Raw genomic sequence first — 20559 nt, 5'->3', positions numbered from 1 at the left:
GGAGTGGAGGGGCAGACGCTGATCTCTGCTCCCTGGGGACGGCGACAGGACCCAAGGGAATGGCATGGAGCTGAGACAGGGGAGGGTCAGGCTGGGGGCTAGGGAAAGGGTCTGCACCCAGAGGGTGCTCGGGCACTGGGACAGGCTCCTCCTTGCAGTGGTCACATCACTGAGCCTGCCGGAGTTGAAGGGTTTGGATAATGCTCACAGACAAATGGTTTAAGATTTAGGTAGTCCTGTGTGAAGCCAGGAGTTGGACTCGACGATCCTTGTGGGGCCCCTCCAATTTGGGATATTCTATGATTCTTTGGAAGCTGGGATTTTCCTAGCTTGTTTTGTTGGAGAAAATTTCAGGGACTGAAGAAACAAGGAAGGGGCATGGACAGTTAAACTTCATCATTTATTGGGCTTGCACTGTAGAGCAAGGAACCCATAAAACATATACAAAAGAGTAGTAAAAAATGAATGGCTGCAGCTGCCCAAAGGAAACTTTAATAAATTTGAAAGTGAATGATAAATTGTCAAGCTTCCGAATAAAGATGTTAAGGTAGGTTTGTTCTCAGTTGGCTCTTCATCTTTTTTACCACACATAGTGCGTGATTCATATATGCAGGAGTGAGTCTAGGTGCAAGTGGATGCCTCCCAAGTGGGTAGCATCTGAGTGCCACTGTGGGCAGCACTGGCCACGTGGGCAGGAATGGTGCCTATAAAGCCCCTTGTCTCTACCTCCTCTCTAGGTTCACCTCTGCATAGACTAACAGGTGTTGTTTTTTTGTTTTGTTTTGTTTTGTTTTTCAGGGAAAGGTAGGAATGGGATTACTTAGAAAATAGCTCAGAGAAAGGAAGCTTGCTGTATATTACAAAATAGTTTTGCTGGCTCTGTTCTTGAAGGAGAGATTTTTCCTGATTTAGAAAACACCTTCTAATGGCAACAAAGACAAATCTCTCAGAAAATTGCTGGAAAAAATGTGTAAAATGAGGGTGATTAATTTCCCAAGTAATTTTCTAGAAGATTTGTCTTCATTGTCATTAAAGGTGTTTCTAAGAAAGAGTCTGATTAATTTCCAAAGTTGACTGCCCTTGTTTAGACAGAATATTATGTTTGCCATGTTTCCACTCCGGTGATTTACATTTTTTCACTTTGGATATAGGCCAGAAGGATTTACAGCTTGAGAAAGGATCTTCCATCTTCCTAGGAAGTTAAATTATTGGCACTGCTTCAGCTTTTGTGAATAAAGGAGATTAACATCATATTGACGTATAAGGTTGAACGAACCACAAAACAGATGTTTGGATAGTCAACTGAACATTGAACCCAATGGAAAAATTCCATTTTGATCAGTTTGAGGTAGGCCTATTTGTCTTGTGGCTCTGAGTAAGATACTAAAATCTGGACTATATAAAAGAAACGCACATTAAATAAATAAATAAATAAATCTGGAGAAACACAAATGTTTCAGGCTTCTTATTTTATGATTTTTAAATTACAATAATCTCCAGCATACATGGACAAGCCCAAGTGGAAGATATTAACATTAGTTATTCTAATAATAATTACAAATTTTCAGATGACAGTCACCTCCTAATCACAGTTGATCCCGATCTGAAGTACTCCTGGTCCAATGATGTTACCTTTCTGGTGACTCATTACAGAGGTTGCTCTGGAAGTGAAGGTGGAAGACCAATAGGAACACTGTGGAGAGGTTTTAATTGCTGAATGTTTGCTTCATCCCCAAAGAGCACTGTGAGAGGTCTCTGCTAAAGCTGTGAAAGAGGACCAGGTTTCACCACAACCTGTTTTTACCAATCACACACACAACAAGCCATAGTGCAGGCCTGGACTGCTCATCATCTCAGCACAGGGATGCCTTCAAGTCGTTACAGTGAAGCAGCATAATTAGCTGCTGCTGTGGATGTGGTTTCCCTTTGTGCTGTATTGGCTTTTTCAGACAGCTATTCTAATACTTACCATTTTTACAGTATATGGCAACTTTCCATCCTTTCCATGCTAGCCTTTTTACCAAGAGGTAGCAATGAAAATCTAATTGGCTTTCTCTTACCTGAAAGGGGATTACAGTACTGACTTTTTTATCTCAGCTATGGGGCAAAGGGGAAAGGACAACCCCTCTACACTGTTATTAAGGATTTTGTTGTAAGCACACTTGTTATTGCTCATGTTCTCTAACATAAGGAATTCATTTACTGGACCAGCAAGAGCAGCACTGAGGCAAACAGACCTGTAGTGTCTACTGATCCTCACATGCTGTAAATGTCAGATGTTTGGGTCCAGTCCTTTCTCAGAGCCTGCGCAGGGATGGCAAGGATGCCACTACATCCTACACATGCCACTCTTTCAGCCAGATTTGGTCAGGTAAGTGGTGAGAAACATTGAACCAACAAGTGTTTGTTTTGTTTAACAAGGATTTTTAGAATATGCTCTACTGTGAATATCCGAGTGTCTCTGATTACATCATGGGCAGATTGTGTGTGCTGTAGGAAGCCTGGAGGTGAATCTGACCTTTAATCATTACTAAACTAGGCAACGGAAAAACCCTAATATAAGACTCTTAAAAGGAGCAAGAGAAGCGTTGGTTGTTGTTGTTGTTGTTTGTTTTTGGTTTTGTCTGTAATTTGACTTGACAGTATTTGTATAAGCAGAGGAAACGTATGATACAAGTTGCAATTTTCTACTACGATTGTCAGTGTTAGCACCCCCATAAAAAGAAATGGTGCCTTTGAAGTACCTTAATAGGTTGAGGTACGTATTTAGACAAGGAATGTGGATTGCAAGATGGGGAGATGGTCAAAAGCAAGTCTATCTTTTTTACAGCAGTACTTCCAAGACCTGTTTTATTTGAGGATATTCATTTGAAGTGTTTTCTTCAGCTACAAAATTTGCAGATATGTTCAGCCTCATTGATCTCTGAGATACTTCTTCACGCTTAGGCTTACACCAGAGCTGAAGGTGGACCCGGTGCGCTCAGAATCCACTGTGAACATTATTTACCTTTCTTCATTTTGTTACTCCCTTTAGTTTGAGATTTGTCACCCCTGACTTCAGGTGATGTAGGTTAAGCTACTCATTGCTACAGTCAATAGAAGGAGAGAGACACTAACCTCCACAGGGTGTAATTCACGGCACTTAAATTTCTATCACATCACCCTAAATGCATCCTCTGGAAGTGATTTACTCTCTTCCTTGGCTTTGGACAGACCGCAGCTCAGGTTAGATGGCTAAATATAGATGTGATTAATGGCCATGCTAGTGCATGCTAATGTAATATGATTTCACCCTTTTTTTCTCCAGAAGTCAGAGAGCTGAAAAGGAGAGAAATGCTGCTAGTGGCAACCAAGAAACCCAAAGGAAAGTTCAGTCAGTAAACATCATAAAGGGAATTCATTTTTGCCTTTTCTCTTCTTTTTGCACTCTTCTTTGAGCTCTGCCAAACTTTAGTTTTTATATTTCCTGTCCCTCTTTATTTTTCTGAAAAAAGATACCTGACACTGGGGCAGAGATCTGCCATCATTTCATGATTAGTGAACCCTGCTTAAACAACCTAGCAAATGGCATTTCATCATCATCTAATTTTGGTTTCTACTGTCATTTTTGTCTTTCCCCACTTCAAACGCTTTAACAAGTACACATGTTATCCCAGCAAATATTTATTTTAGGTCCTAACTGGAAAAGCTCCTTTCCATTCCAGAGATGTTTTGGAAGTCTGGAGCTGGGTCTGGACATGTCTGCACAGGTGTGTCCAGACAAGTGTGCTCATCTGCCATGCTTCAAGCTGGTCGAATGGAAGCCAGTTCAAGTCTAGAAACCATCGAGCCATGTTCCTGCAGCTCTATGCCCAAGATAACATGCCTGCAGAGGAGACCACATCTGTCTGCACCCATCTGCATAGACATGAACGTAATTTTGGTTCTTTCACTCTCATTGGCTATTCTCTTGTTGCGTACACATGCACGTGTATTCACATGTGTGCACGTGTGCACTCCTGTTTTGCAGACCTCCTACAAGCTACAGTGGCTCGAGTGGCAGCAGAATAAAACTGGAATTATTTTTTGCAAATAACGAATACCCTCTTTTGAGTGAACAAGCAATTATATCTTCCATATTTTATCTTTGTGAAACGTTATACTGGCAGATAAAGTAGGTCACCTGAACATGCATTCCATCTCTAATTTATGGTTTAGGGCAAATTGATTGAGAGTATCACACTTGCAAACTCTTTACTCCAAGCAACACAGTCCAGAAGGAATTAACAAAAGAGCAGTGTTAGTTCAAAAGACAATCTTTTCCAGCTACATCTGTATTTTAGGTTCACTCTGTGAACTCGCAGACTATATTGAAATGAGCAAAGGGAGCGTAGACGCTGAATTTACACACGTGCGAATAGCATCTTGCTATGCAGATGCAGATTATGGCCTGAAACCAACCAACATTTTTTATTATTATTATTTTCAAGTCCTTGGTGTCTTTGAATCCTTGGAGTAATTTTGGCTGGTGAAGACTTCCTCCTGGAGCATTAGCAAAAAGCAGGCTAGTCTCACTCCACCTTCAAAGAGCACTCTCCTGGCCCATGCACAGAGCCAGTCCTGACGCGGGTGTTCGCATGTCTCTCCTCCCAATGGCCTGTGATTAATGTCTCCTGGAAGACCCCAGGTGTTCTGGGTGCCTGACAATTATGGCTGTGGACAGCTGCTTTGTGGAACACAACTGGGATGGAAAAAGTCTTGTATCCTTTTCCCCCTTTTCTCACATTAGTGGAAAAAAAAAAAAAAAAAGCATTCAATTGTGCCTGAGAAATTACTTTTGCACACCATGTTCTTGTATACTGTGAAGGGCACACTGATATATGAATTGGGTGCCTACACATATATGTCTTTATTTCTGGCTAAACAAATGTGATGCATGCCCTCATTCCTAAGAGTCTACTGCAATGGCCATTAGTATTTTTACCTGCTTTTGTTTGCAGCAACCATTGAATTACTTCTTCATCTGGTAGCCTTTAAACAAACATTAATCTGTTCACGCTCTAGGAGGTGTCCCTGTTTCTAAGGGCTTGTCTACAAGAGGAAGGTAGTGAGCATTAAGATAGGCTATGAATTTACAGGGCTCCTGGGGTATCCGCACTTGATAGAAAAGTTGTAAGGATGGAAAATGTGAAATTATGCCTAGTGGAATAGCTTGTTTAGCTAAATCTGTTTTAAATGTGGATAATGCCTTATTCAGATGGCAATTTTGGTCACCTGGCAGATGTTCATGTAAGTTCACATAGCTTTTGAATAATTATTCCACAGCTTCTCATCCCATTTTTTAAGGCATGTTTTCCACTCTCTCCAGCCGCTGTTTTTCTTGGCCTTTTTCCAGATGTGAGTGATTTGATAAAATCCCTCTTCAAATCTATAGTTTCTGCAGCTATAATCACTTTTGGCAGCTTGCCCAATAAGATAAGCTGATATCCAAATATTAAAAAGATTGGACTGATATGAAGCTTTATTCCATCATCCTTGAAAAACAAACAAAACCCACAATCCAAGTAGGGCTGTTCTTAGAAAAAGAACTAATTTTTAAACACAGAAAGTTGAGAGCAGTGAAAAGAGCCATGCTTATTTTCTCTTCATAACATCAGTGATGTCATCACCCTGTATTTTTAAACCTAAATATTTCTTTAAGTTTCTGGTAGGACTTAAAACTATTTCTGCACAGAGGCAGACACTGAGTAGATGCATACTGGTATTTATATGTCACTCCAGCACTTCTTTGGCAATGTTATTATGATCTGCAACATCCAGATTTTCCTTTCCAGAGCTGCTGCCTTCCTGAATGTGCTCATAAAAAGGCTAAAAAGAGATCCTTAGGCTAACATTTACTCAGCAGTGCTGCACTGGAAATTCACTGGACTTCAATGCAAGTATTGACATTGATGATAAAGACTGAGGTAGTCTTATCATGTTAATTATTTCAGGTCATTACAGGCTGCAAGAGATGTCAGGATGCCTCTAGTCCGATCCCCTGCTCAAAGTAGTGTTAAGTCTGAAAATAAGCCAGGTTGCTCAGGCTTTCGTCTACTTTGGACTTGAAAGCCTCCAAGGATGCACAGCTTCTCTGATCAACCACAGTTTGACCATCCTAATGGAGCGGGGAAGTTTCTCCCTACATCTAGCTTGACCATCTCTTGTTTCAGTTTATGCCTGTTGTCCCTCACCCTCCCACTGTGCACAGCTGTGAGCAGGCTGGCACCCTCTCTTTGATAACTTCCATGTAAGCAGTCAGGGACAGTTATCAGGTCCTCCTGAAGCCAACTGTTCTCCAGGCTGTACCAGACCCAGTACCTCAGCCTCTCATCACAGGGCAGGTGCTCCAGCCCCAGCTGTCCTAGTGGGCCTTTGGTGAGCTCATTCCAGTTTATTAATGTCTTCCCTGTACTCAGGAGCCAAAACTAGGCACAGTATCTAGATGTGATCTGATGACCGCTCAGGCACACAATCACTTCTCTCAGACTAGTGGCCCTGCTTCTCTTGACAGAGCCCTGGATGCTGTTGTCCGCCTTTGCTGCCAAGACAAAATGCTTGTTCATGTCTGGCTTGCTGCATATCACAGCCCTACATCCCCTTTCAGCACAGCTGCTCCCCAGCCAGTCAGCCTGTATTGCTGCCAGGGTATATGACAACTTCTTTCCCAGTTGCAGGACTTTACATTTGTCCCTGCGGGATTTCCTAAGGTTCCCCTTGAACCATTTCTCCAGCCTGTCTAGGTTCCTCTAAATGGCAGTGCTGTCCTTGAGCATTATCAGCTGGTCCCCTAATTTGGTGTCATCTGTAAATCTGTTGAGCGTGCACCACCTCCTCCTCTGGGTCACTGCGTTATACAGTACAGGTCCCAGTACAGACCCTGTGGTACTCCACTTGTCCCAGGCCTTCAGTTTGAGTATGACCCATTAACCACGACCCTTTGAGTCCATCCAACCAGTTTTATACACATCTGTCCATGAAGGCCACAATGTCCCACCTTGTATACAAGGATATTGGGACAAGGATAGTGGGACAGAGAATTTAAGACAACATAAAATTACATCCAGTGCTCTCCCCTCATTCACAAATCCATTCATTTTGTCATAGGAGGCACTCAGGTTGTTCAGATATCCTTGGTAAACCAATGTTGACATTTCACAGTAATTTTCTTTGCTATGTGCCCAGAAATATAGAATGTATTCCAAGAGGACTTGCTTCATGATTTTTCCAGAGACCAAAGTCAATCCTAATGCTCTGTGGTTTTCCTAATTTTCCTTCCATCACTGGGGACCTCCCTCAGTCTCCACCACCTTTTTAAGATAACAGAAAGCAGCCTTGCAATGATATTAGTCTTTCTCTCAACACCCTGCAAGGTAGCCCATCGGGTCCCATGGACTTGTGTGGGATGTGTCCAAGAAAGGTAAGAGATATGCATATGATGGAGTGCCTCTAGCAGCAGCACTTACCTCAGGGCAGCAAGGAGCTGAAATCCCTGCAGGGGATGCCAGGTGCAGGTTTTCATTTCCAGTGCAAGCCTAGAGAGACCAAAAGAGATTGACAGCAGGACAGATCAACCTTGGTAGATTGAGAGGCATCAGCAGGACCTGAGTATCTCCAGCCTGGGACTGTCCATAGGGAGGGGAGGCCTCTCCTGTACCCTAGGTCATACACAGAGCCCATCTGGGCTGGCAATGGCCGCTAAAGCTCCAGTGAAGGGTATCATAAGGGCTAGAGGTAATCAAGAGAAATAGTTAAAAGCTGGCTGAAAGGGCAATACATCTTCCTTTGGAGTGGAGTGATAAAAGTCATCACAAAAGTGGTTGCATCTGCAACCCTGAGAGGATTTCCAGCAGACAAGGTAAATGCACAAGAATAATTCAACCAGAGGGTTGTAAAAGGAGAAAATTATTATAAAAAGCCACTCATGGGTGATTTTTTAAACTTTATAGCATTTCTTTTAATTCGCTATCAATAACACAAATGCATTGAATGCCTTCAAGCAACATGGAATTTCCTTCTCTTGAAGCTCCTTGCTGACCTCTGCCTCCAGAGAGACAAAATGTCATGACCTAAAATCAAACAAGCAATCCTAATAATTATTCACCAATTATTGTACCTCTTTTCTGCACAACTTAAGGGCACCCTGTCAGCTTCACCCTTCATCTGGGGCAAGTGGAAGAGAACAAATTAAGAGATTGCTCATGTCTCACCAGAACTGGAGGGTAAATGTGTTGCTTTTCCATCCTGCCCTCACCCTTCAGGCCACACTGCTCCTATCAATGATTTGGTAGTGAAATCATAGTACTGGTATGCCTAAATACTCTATGGTCTTCACTTTTTTTAGCTATTGTAAACACCAAATCATTATCCTGGTTATATTAGCTGAGATGGTGGACAAATACAAGCACTTAGAGGGAAAGAAAATAACAGGGGTGCATAGTGTGGCTTCAAGAAATCACTTAATGACAGGATGTGGAGAAACTCAAAGACAAAAATATCAGAAGGAATGACAAGAATGGTGCCACAGTAAAGAGCAGCTAAAATGCAGAGAGCAGAGCGAAGCCCTAAAAAGGCAGGCTTGGAGAGAGCTAATACAGCATCTCACAAATACTGTTGTGAGCCAGGCACTAGAGAGATTTAATAGCAGTGGTGTTACCTTGATGTCAGAAGCAGGACTAAGTGCAAACGGGAATATGAGGGAGTGAAAAAGAGCAAGTGTATCTCACCCTTACTGCTCTCTGCAAGTGTTTTCTCACAGTTGGAGGTAATCTGCTTCCATAGAGATCAGCATGATCTGCACAAGGCATGTGTGCCAGGCGTGCACACACAATGCCTGGCTGAGGAGGGAGTGCTGCTGCCCTTTGTGTTCACCCACAGTATATTCGTTGCTGACTTCTTCAAGTAAGCAAGCTCTGAACCAAAAAAGACAGACTGCATGGGAGAACCCTGCTCTCTATTATCAGCCCATCTCTTGTCCAAAACCTGCAAGAGTATGGGGCCAGTAGTGGGAACTTACAACTAAAATTAGAAAAGCTGTTACAAAAATAGGACTCTGTTTCCTTTAATAGGCTGGTTTTATTTTGAGATACCCTTCAGGGAACGCCCCAGTGAAATGTGATCTGAAGCCAAATCCTTGACTACACAAAATTTGCCCTATTTGTGCACATGGTTCAGTTACTTCTTTTTCTGTAGTTGGTGGTCATTAAAAGATCATTACACAAAAAATTAGCTGGTATATCCTGAAGATGCTGGCAAAATGAGGTGCTCAGGCTGTTAGCAGTGCTAATGTGCATTTTTGCCCTCTCTGGCACATGCATGTCCCACCAGTACTGAACTGATCATACACCATGTGCCAAAAAGTCCCAGCTGGTGTGTGTGTCTCAAGGAAACCTCAGCAGGGGATAACTCTGCAATGAGAGTCAGGCAGTTCCTGGACTGCTGAGGATTTATTTCCCACATTCTTATTAGCACAATTCTGCTGGTTAAATAATAATGCTCTTTGTTTAAATGAACCCGATACACATTAATGGATTTTTTTTTTTTTTCCATTTTCATCTGTTAGTGAAGTATTAACTAGTGAGTGTATTACTGACCCTTCACGTCCCAAATTTACGCAGATGCGATGCTGGCCATAAGCCAAGTCATAAGATGGCAGAACATAAGCCTCGAGAGCAGCAGGCTTAGGAAAATATACCATTTACAACCCCTGCCATGACGTACTTTTGAAGGACTAATTTTAGACATACACACTGGAATCAAATAGCAAAGGGATCAGTGGGGTGAGGAATGGAGGATTTTTTATTCATATGTCAATTATAATTAACCTAGAGCATGATGATATTCTCCTACCCAAGTGCACTCATGGTGGCACGTAACACCATCCTCGGAAGCTGGCAGGACATCCTGAAAAAGACGTTCCTCACCCTGGGCAATGAGACAGCCAAATGTTCCTGCTGACACTTGTCCTTGGAGGCTTTCTTTGCTATCCATCCGCTGGAAGCTGGCCGTAGGTATGAGCAGTCTGAGCGTCTGACCTGGGCCCATCCCACCAATCTTCTCACCATCGCATCCCCCAGGCCACCTTGGGGACACCTTCCTGCACCACCACCCAGACCCCCACCTCCCTCTTACATATCACACAGGTAGGTGCAGATCTCCTGTGCCTGGGGAGGAGCCATCATGCTCAGGGTGTGAAGAGGAGAGGCCCCTGGCTCAAGGAAGTCAGGAGGCCGTGGCCATCCCCAGCCTGGGGGAATGGTCTCCCCATGCACCTTCCTGGTCCCGGGGGCTGGCTTTGGGACACCACACACTGGTGTTGTGGCCCTGCCTGGGTCTGTTCTCCTCACGCTGGTATTTTTTCCTTCCTTCCCTTCGTTTAGATGGCAGTGGCAGCTGGTGACAAGGAGAGGTGGAATCTGCTCAGCAGCAAGGGGAGCAGTCGGGAAGGCACGTTGTGTGTTTTTTCTCCCTGCTCTACTCGTGCTGTATGCTGTTTCCTGAGTCAAACAACTTTGCTGTCTTTTGCCAATATACTGTCTAGTAGGAGACCATCAAACCTACAGTTATGCTGCAGCAAAGCGTACAGAAAGCCTAAGGCCAAGAGCTTCAAATCTGAAACCCACACTTTGGCTCATGGCATAACTATATGCGTAAAAATGGGAGGATCCCAATTCCTCACTCCACTCCAGTGGTTTTGTGCTAGTTTAACGCTCAATTTCCATGTAATGAGGCTGTAATAAAAGCAGCGTAACGGAGTAGAGCAGCACGGAACAGAAGGAGGCCTCCCTGATGGGGAGGCCCAGAAGTCCCCCTCAGGGCTCCTTGTGCTCAGAGGTGCTGGCTGCCACCTCACCAGGTCCGGAGGCATGCTCCTGACCACTGGGTGACCCTGTTTCTGTGGGACTCCTGCACGGCCACCTCTCCAACAGACTTCACCAGGGCAGGAGATGCACCTCGCCATGGCTGCCGTGCCTTGGCCAGGGAGCCTGGTTCTCACTCAGTCCCACTTCTTCAGACTTGTGTTCAAAGAGGAGAGCCTGGGCCTGAATAGCAGCAAACTTCACTACCTGTTTTGATAGTTGAGACCAGAGTTTGGATATTACACATGTAAGTCCCCACCCATTTGTTACATTAGCTGAGGTGGAAAAGGTGTGGATCTTCCTCCCTTCCAAACATGCCTGGAGATGCTTTGGAGATGCTAACGATGCATGGCCTAAGCCATGCTGACCAGCTGGACAGAGTGGGATTTTTCTGACCGAACATGGACATCTGTAATATGGAAACCAACAACTGACACTGGGATCCACACTCATGTTATAGCCGAGGATGTTTTATATAAGCTTCCGGGCTGTGCTCCCCGCATAGTTGAGCAATGTCTCAAGAAGACCAGATGAATCATGCTTTCTCAAGCATGATTTCCTCAAGCAGCTCTCTCAGATGCGAGTATCTGCACTGGAGGAATCTAAAATAGGCAAGATGAACTCTGTGTTTAATGACTCTTTTCATACTTCAGTAAGCTTCCAACAAGTCATTAACTGCATTCAAAGCACAGTGCCATGTCCCAGTTTCCTGGAAAATGTTTAAATCACAGACTGAAGCTCCTTCTCATACAAATTGCATGTGCAATACATAATAACTTCCTGCTCCCAGCCAGGATCTGGGATTACCAAATGCAGCTGCATAAGTGCATTTTGCTTGTCTAGACATGACAGCAACAAATCCCTCCTAGCTGATAATTGGGTATGGAAACCGGGCCACCTTCTGGCTTCCTCTTTTAAGAGATACTGTGACAATTGAGTTTTAAACAAACCTAATTAAAAGGAGTGAGCATAGATGAGAGTGTCACTGCAGCTTGTAGGCTTCAGTTTTGCACAATTTAACAAATGTGGTCATGCTTTTTGACAGACTTCTGGCAATGTTACTGTGCTGTACTGTAGTTGTCAGTCATCACAGACCTGGTAGACTCAGAGCCTTTGCTTGGGCTAAAAGAAGGAATTATTAAGCATTTTCTAATGTAAAAATAACTGAAGCCATTGCCCAAAGAAATGGTTAGCCATCGCTACAAGACCCGAGCAAAAGATAAGACACCACCAAAAATTCACAGTTTTCCTGAAGACTGACTGCAAGCCCAGGATGCATCAGTCGTATCACAAGCAAAAAGCGGCAGCACACAAGAGCAAGCCAGCAATAAGGACAGATGTTGTTATGTCCCTGAGAGAAAGGACAGGCAGAGAGTGTACTCTCTGGAAGAGCAGTCTTGGAAATTGTGAGCAAGGAAACTGCCAGATATTTGTTCTTACTGTGTTCACAGAAATAGGTTTTGTATAAAATACTGCATTCTTTGTAAATAATCAGTACAGACGCAGAGAGCTAATAATTGACTTCTATGAACAATTCTCCTGCAAAGCCTGAATACTGGCTAGTCTTTCTATCCAGGGAGCACTAATATATTGTCCAGGAACCTGAGTAATTAAGGACAAGGTAGATTTCTGTGTCTTGCACTGAAAAAGGCAGAACTGTCAGTACCTTGATAACACAGTGACCAGGACAAATTTTTATTTGGTGACTCACTGTTGAAAGACTGTTCTGTATGCCACTTACCCCTCTGCTTAGTTTGGACACACTGTACTCAGGGATGCTACCAAAAATCAATACTGTAGATAAGATTATAGACTTGGCTAGAGTCAAGGAGACGCTGCAGGGAAATAAAAAACAGTAATTTGAAAGAGCATGGCATAAAGAGTACCCTATTCATTTTCAAGCAATTAGCTACCCATGAGGAAAACTAAAAGCCTCCATCACGAATGTCAAAGAAAGTGTACTGAGACACCTTCTTTCTTAATAGATTTGAAAACATTACTCATGCAAAAGGACATAATGGAGTGAGGGAAAGGGAAAATTAAACAGTTAAAGGGATGAAGCAGCCATAAAAAGATGCTAAAGGTAACAGGCAATGATGTATCCTGTAGCAGCCCTAGGATGCAAACTGTGGATGCTGGGAAGTAACAGAAAATTAATCATTGAGGTCTCTACACTCTCACTCTCCCTAAGCAGTATCTCCATTGTGACTGTCCACTTCATTTCCCTATCAGGAAAAATAAATAAATAAATAAATAAAAATAAAAAAAAAATAAAAGAGAGAGAGAGAGAGAGAATGAAAGTGGAAAAACAAGACCCTGAAGAGAACACCCTGGCTGTGAAGGCAGGACGATGGCAGGCCCTGCAATGCCAGCTGCAGGACCTTTTTTCCTACACTTCAATGATTATAAATAGCCCTTCAGCTGAGACAAAACAACACAGGTCAAATTTTGGGGGACTGGGGCACATCTTTTCCTGCTTCAGAGCAGCGGCCCCTCCAGACCGTCTCCCAGGAGGACTGGCATGGGATGACGTTTGTGCAGGCGACCTAAATGGGGCATCTGGGAGAGAAATTTGTGATAGTTCCCAGTGGGGAGAGCAGGGCCTTCATCAAAAGGTGAGGAGCCACCATCTCCGGCACCTGGGACCACAGTGAGGGTGGCACAGAGCTTGCTTTCCCCATCATGACTTCTCTTACCTCTGCGTCTTTTATCTCATAGGGTCTCACCCTGCTTCTCAGTGCCCTCCAACCTGCTTTCCTAAAAAGCTGCAGTGTCAGGTGGTGAGGTGGCTGCATGCTCTGTGCTGATTTATGTGACTTTGCAGAGAACTTAACAGAGCAACCAAACAACCCCAAAACTAATCCAGAGTGCAGGGAGTGGAGAAACAAGGGCTGGCTGGGCTCCCTGAACAAGCAGGGCTATTCCCCATGATCTGTGGGTCAGCGACTGGGATCCCTCAGGAGCTTTCCAAGATCAGAAAGCAGTCCTCAGTGACTTCTGAGCTGTGAAAGGTCAAAGGGTCTGACTGAGGAACCAGCAGAGGTCTGCCGTGAAGTGGCTCTTTGTTTAAAGAGATTAAAAAGGGGAAATTCTGTAAAGTATAATAAATAAACTCTGGCAATCCAGTTTGAACAAGTTTCTTATCTGTGATATTAGAAAAGAGAAGAAAAACAGAAAGTTTGGATCTGTGGCTGCAGCAGCAGCAGACTGGTAACTGCACCTGCCTCAGGAGGTGGGTGCTTTGAGGGAGAAATTTCTACATGATCCCAAAATGTCAGTAATTCACAAGGTCTCCATGGTAGATCAAAGTGGCTTCGTGCATGTGACAAACTAGCTGCTGTGTTTTTCCATACAAACACAGAAAATAATGAAAAGTTTTGCTCTTTAACTAGTGAAGATTTGTCCTTTCTTGAAGAATGACAATCTGGTTTTTCATCCACTTCTGTAAGCATTACCACTGGAGGCACAAAAGTATCAGTGACTCCCCTGACTGTAACAGAGCTTCGGCTAAAAAGAGACAATTAGGCAGGACAGTGTAAATAATTGATTACAGCATATAAGTGCTTTTAGGAGATTGAAATACTAGCTACAAAAGTGCTCTCTGCTCTAATGGGAAATGGCACAACAAGAACAGTGGCTGGACACTGAAGCCATATCGAATGACAAATATAATTTAGATTTTGACCAATTAGGTTGTTTAACAATGGACTGTGCTGCCATGTGCATGGTGAGGTGCTCACCTCTTGATGTCTTCGTATCAGAACTGCCAGGCTTTGAAAATGGCATGTTTTAATCGAGTACTGTGGTGGTTTAATTCAGGTGGGCACAGAAAATCCACCCCAGCAGCCCCCACCACCAAAACCCTGCCACGTAAACTACAGGTACAAAAGTGATAGGTGGGCCAGAACAAAAGTGTGCACAATGGACTGGGGCACAGAGTGAGGCAACTGCTGGTCTCCTTGACTTCCAAGTCACTTCATGACTCTGCGAAGTTGGCTGCCTATAATAAAGTTCAACAGCTTACTCTTTTGAAATCAATATCGAATCTAATGACCCCAGAAAACATAATATCTCTCTTAAATGTATATTTTCCAAAGGTAAGGCCCAAGATAATTCTTCTAATAGCTAAGCATCTTTAAAGGCTATACAACATTTAACTTGGCTCTCAACAGTCTTTCTCTCTTATGGATATTTCAGGACCAGCACAGGCTGCACAAAAAGAATCAAAGACTTTGCTGCCCAGTGTGTCAAGCAGGGAAACCACAGCCTCAGGCAGGCGATATGCTCTTGCCCTGAGCACTCAGCTTGTTACAGAGCACGCTGGTTCTGCCTGAAGCAGCTCTGGGGCCGGGTCCTTGGCCAGCAAATTTCTCATGCTTTCCAAGGCAGGATAGCACTGGATGATCTGAAGTAACCTAATTTTATCCACAAATTGAATAATCCTGTTTAATTGGATTTTGAATTTCTGCTTGTATTTGGATTTTAGATATATTTTCCTACAGACGTTCTGATTCTCACTGGTTGGTAGCTATTAAAATATGTTGGTTTGTTACTAAAAGTAACCCATAACTAAAACTGGTATTTCCTTTTTGGTAGCCAAGGAGATATACTATACATACATTAAGTATGTAGCTTAAAAATACAATTCCTGTGCTGAATGAACAAGAAAATTTTTAATCAGAGCATGCTACACATTTGCAACAAAATAATACCTTAAAGAAAGAAAGCATTATTCACAGCAACAATTGAGCTGATGGGTTCTGATCACCATGTTCGTCAGAATTTTAGGCCCAATAGTTGTTAGCCCCTCACGCCTCATTTTTATAAGTAAATTAGAAGAACTAACCTGGCTTTTCTGGTTTTTTGTTTGTCTTTTTTTTTCCAAATCCCATCTGGTTTGTCAAATTCTATTACATTATTGAAGTAGCTATTGAATTGAATGAATCTGATATGAAGAAAATATCCTTCCAGCAGAAGAGACTACAAATTGCCAAAAGGAAATTTAATGTGTTAGCAAATTCTGTTTCCAGAGATCAGCTAGTAATTTCATAAGCTAATTGGCTTTTACATAAATTTCATTTAAGCAAAAATATACTGCCTAAATAGTGTTCCTTATATAACCTAAAAGCTTTTAATAGCATAAGATCAGGAGTTAATATAGGTCATGATAATTCTTCAAATAATACATTTAAACCAAAAGGAAAAAAAAAAAAAAAAAAGCAAAACACAACCAACCACCACCACCAACAACAACAAAAAAAAACACATTAAAATGCATTTATTAAAAAAAATAATAATAATATTTTTTTTCTTTTTATTTATTTATACTTTCATCAGCTCAGTGCCTATTGCTATACTGAAAGATCCGTAAGACCTTGAGAAGCATTGCTCCTCTGCATTGCTGACAATTTTATATGACCTTTTCAGCCATATCACAACTTTTGACTTACTTCTGTGAATGGATCACATAAGCACAACTCCCCAGTTGCAAGGAGAGATGAGCAAGACAGAAATATCTTTTTGTCTTCAAAGTCTATAACACTTCAATCTAATAGACTCAGGGAAATATACATTCTCTTTTTTTCAGTGCTGTGCTGGTTTTGTGGACGTTCTCCCCTCCTTAACATGTTAGTTCTCCTTTCGTGGAAGACTTCAGAGCATCATCCTTCCTTGCTAAAATAAGTAACAGCTAGGCTCACTTGCCACAAGTTTCAACAATTGTATTTAACATATTTCCCTGGAAAATGCCCATTGACTTTAACACAAAGCAACATTCTTTCAGCTTTCTAAATATACATGTGGTTTGATTTACCTTTACCTTATAAAGGCATATTGACTGTGAAAGTGTTGCACTTAAAGATATATAGATATAAGAACATGTGTATATATATGGTTATACGCAAACTTTTCATTTGTAAATATATACATATAGACAAACACAACCTTTGCAAGAGTAGCCCAAAATGAGCTAAATCCAGGAAGAGATTAAATAAATTACTGTAAATTAAGTGACATTTGGAGACTTTTCTTCAGACTGTACGAAGCAGGGAAAGATCCTTCTTTGTGATGCACTGCTTAGCTTATGTTTAATTTTTTTCCTCGACATTTTACAGGATTGATTATTTGCTTTACTGCCATTTTCTAATATCATTGCTGCTCTTTACCTCCTCCTGCTGTGCTCCATTACTAACCCAGTGCCTGGAAAAAGTTTATTTCTTTTTCTATTCTCCATTTCAAAGGTATAATTAGTGGTTTTCTGTGCATGAGGGCCAGCACACATACATGTGTGTGTTTGTGTATGCTTTAAATCCGCAAATGCATGTGTATATATATGCATGCACATATGTATTGAATATTGTTTTTCATTACTAATACTTTACAATTCAAAATTTACAGTGAAATAGCAATTATGTATAATTTTCACATTTCTGAACTGAGGAACCGTGATGAGAGCATGAGAAGTCATTCCCATCAGGAATGTCAACAGCACTGAGATGGGCTCCGACCTGCATGGCTGCATGGCACCTGGCTCCAGCCAGGAGCCACCTTCCCCAGCTCCTCGAGCCCAGCCTGGCTCCGTGCTGGCGCAGATCCTGCCTGCCCTGGATCAGAGCCATTAACAGGATCAGGGCCAGGAGCAGGAACTACTCTGCTGAAGTGAAGCTTCAGCTTCAACTAATCTCACTGAAGCTTTAGACACATCTCTCAAAGGAGGTTTTACTGGGTGTCTTCTTTGCAGCGATTAAAATTAAAAAATAAAAATAAAAAAGTGAAGGATTGTGGTGTACAAATGAACGGTTGGGACATATGATTTCAAGTGTAATTTACATTACCTTGTGCCCCCCTAATGTACTTCCATCAGTCTTTCCTACAATTTCTAAAAGACGTGTGCGTTTACAACGGAGTTCAGCACTGCTATTGCCGTTAATTAGGTTGCCCTATACTGAGAAGTTCAGATGTTATTAAATAAGGTCACAGAGTGGTCATGGAGAACATTTGAATTGTTACTAGATTATTGTTAGCCATAAATAAATCAGAAAAGAAAAAAGAATACTTGATCACAGAATGCAATTTCTACCCTTATTTGCAGAGACTGGTTTGAAAACAGACTCTCCTTAATATCAGCCTGATGTAATTCTGCACTTCGTTTTGCAAGTGAAATGAAGTTTAGGAAACTTCACTTTAAAAGGTTATAGATGTGTAAGAGTGAAGGAAAGATGAAAAACCAATGATCACACCCAACTAGGATGATTTATCTTCCAGAGGGGAAGAAGAAAAATTTCTGTCTTCTGGAAAAAGGAGGACACAAAAGAAGCCAATAAAATTACTGGGTAATAGTGGAGAACAGATATAGTCACGATCAAATAGAGCATACGATGAGAATAGAAACAAAAATGTATAATGCCTGTAGGCAAAAGTAAATGGTCTAAAACCAGAGACAGATGAACGGAAACACTCAGTTCTAAATGAAGATATTGTTATGACATAGTATGTGAACTAGGAGGAAGGAAAGGAAGTCGGTGGGAATACTGTAACACCAAGGCAAAAAATATATCAGAAAATATAACTGTCTGTGCTGGTGGAGCAACAGTATGTGCAGTATGTGTATTAAAGAAAGCCTTGACAGTCAAATGATGTGATTAAGTCATCCATGTCAACAAGTGCTAGGGTAGCACTATGGATTGAAACTGTGGGTTAAAGGTTAGTAGAGGGATAATGCCCCACATCAGTGGAGCACAGTGGTGACTACAGTCTCCAGGATCAGAAACAGAACAATGATGACAACGAACAATTTTTATTACAAGCATCATATAGAGACAAAAGGTGTAGACATCACAAATGATTATGTTTTCTCAAGAAAAATGAAAAACAAAACAAAAGAAAATAAACAATTTAGGTGAATACTAGAGACATATAAAGAGAAAAAGCATGTTGTGGGCATTGTGCAAGATACTGTTCAAGATATAACTGTAGAAAAGACATTCTGGAGCACCTTCAAAAACAAAATTCAATATTCTAGCAGGACAAAATTGTCAAAAAGTCAATTACATTGTCATGGCACTTTAAGATGGGTGATTAATAAAAATTAAGAAAAAATTAAAATGAGATTTTTTTTTAGACACCTTATCAGATACTTACTATAAATGTACATTACCTACTAAAAGAACTCAAATCCAAACAGGCCTAAAAAGCAGAAATAGAATAGTCTTTACAAATATACATCTGAGTAAAGGACCTGCCTAAAGCTGAGCAATCCAAGCTGACTCCAAAGGAGGAAAACAGATAACAACGTATATCCTGGTAGTCAAATACAAGAGTAGAAAAGGGCATGCTGAAACCATTCTGAGAAGCGGAAGGGAAGGGAAGGGAAGGGAAGGGAAGGGAAGGGAAGGGAAGGGAAGGGAAGGGAAGGGAAGGGAAGGGAAGGGAAGGGAAGGGAAGGGAAGGGAAGGGAAGGGAAGGGAAGGGAAGGGAAGGGAAGGGAAGGGAAGGGAAGCCAAATGGATTCATTGTGTCGGGATTCAGCACAGAAAATTTGAAGGAAGTTTGCACAACAAAGTCTTTATTTACAGGGGTGAGGCTGAGGGGCTGTGTCAAATTGAACTGTCAGTAGAGAGGTTTTAGAGCAAATCAATAAAGTGAGTAGCAACACATTGCCAGGAGCAGGTAACAATCACTCAAGGGACCTAAGGGAATTCAAATATAAAATTGCTGAACTTTTAACAGTAGTGTGTAACCTATCGCTTATGTTGGCCCAGGTTCCAGAGTAATGGAAGGTGGCAAATGTGGCCTCAATTTTTAAAATAATCTCCGGAGGGGAGCCAGGAAACCAGAGAATTGTAAATTTGACTTCCTGCTGAGGCAGACTGATGGAAGTTGTAATAATGAGCAGAATTAGTAGACATGAATATATACAATTTACTAGAGATGAGTGAAGAGAGTTTATAAGAAAAGAAATCATGCCTCACAAACACTGTATAGTTCTCTGGAAGTATCATTGAGCTTGTAGACAAAGGTAACTTGAGGAACAAAATTACACTTGAATTCCTAAACCTTTCCACAATATCCCTTCCCAAACAGTCTTACAGAAACCTCACTTCAGGGGGAGCTTTCTGTGCATTAATAACTGCTTAAAGGAGACGGAAAAGAAGGCAGAAATAAATGGTCAGTGTTCTTCCTGGAGCAGTTACCCGGAAATCCCAGGGGGACCTTGCCGGGAGCAGTGTTGTTCATCATGCCCACAAATCACCTAGAAAAGCTGAAGAACAGCAAGAGCAGAAAATTCGCTAGTGTTTCGGAATGGTTTGAGGGAATGGAAACTAAAGCAAACTGCAGAATTTCAAAAGCTTTCATCATGTTGAGTAGGTGATAAAATGAAAGATAAAATTCACCCTTGATAAATGCAATGTAATAGACTGTGGGAACACAGTCCTCAGTGTACTTAGGCAAGAATCAGATCCAAATTTAGCTGGTTTTGTTTTGGAGACAAGGGAGAACTTAGGACATTCCTCCAAAGACATCTGCTTGACAGCATTTAGTTGTCAAAAAGGCAAAGAGTAATAGGGACAGACTAGGAGAGCACTAGAGAACAAACCAGAGAACAACGTGATACAAATGATGCTGTCATATCTTAGAGACAAGGTCAACTTCTGTCTCAGCCTCTGTCTCATAAAGGATGAAG

This window comes from Aythya fuligula, chromosome 1 (assembly GCF_009819795.1).
Source record: "Aythya fuligula isolate bAytFul2 chromosome 1, bAytFul2.pri, whole genome shotgun sequence".
Lineage (NCBI taxonomy): Eukaryota > Metazoa > Chordata > Aves > Anseriformes > Anatidae > Aythya > Aythya fuligula.
Note: the sequence above shows the minus strand (reverse complement) of the source record.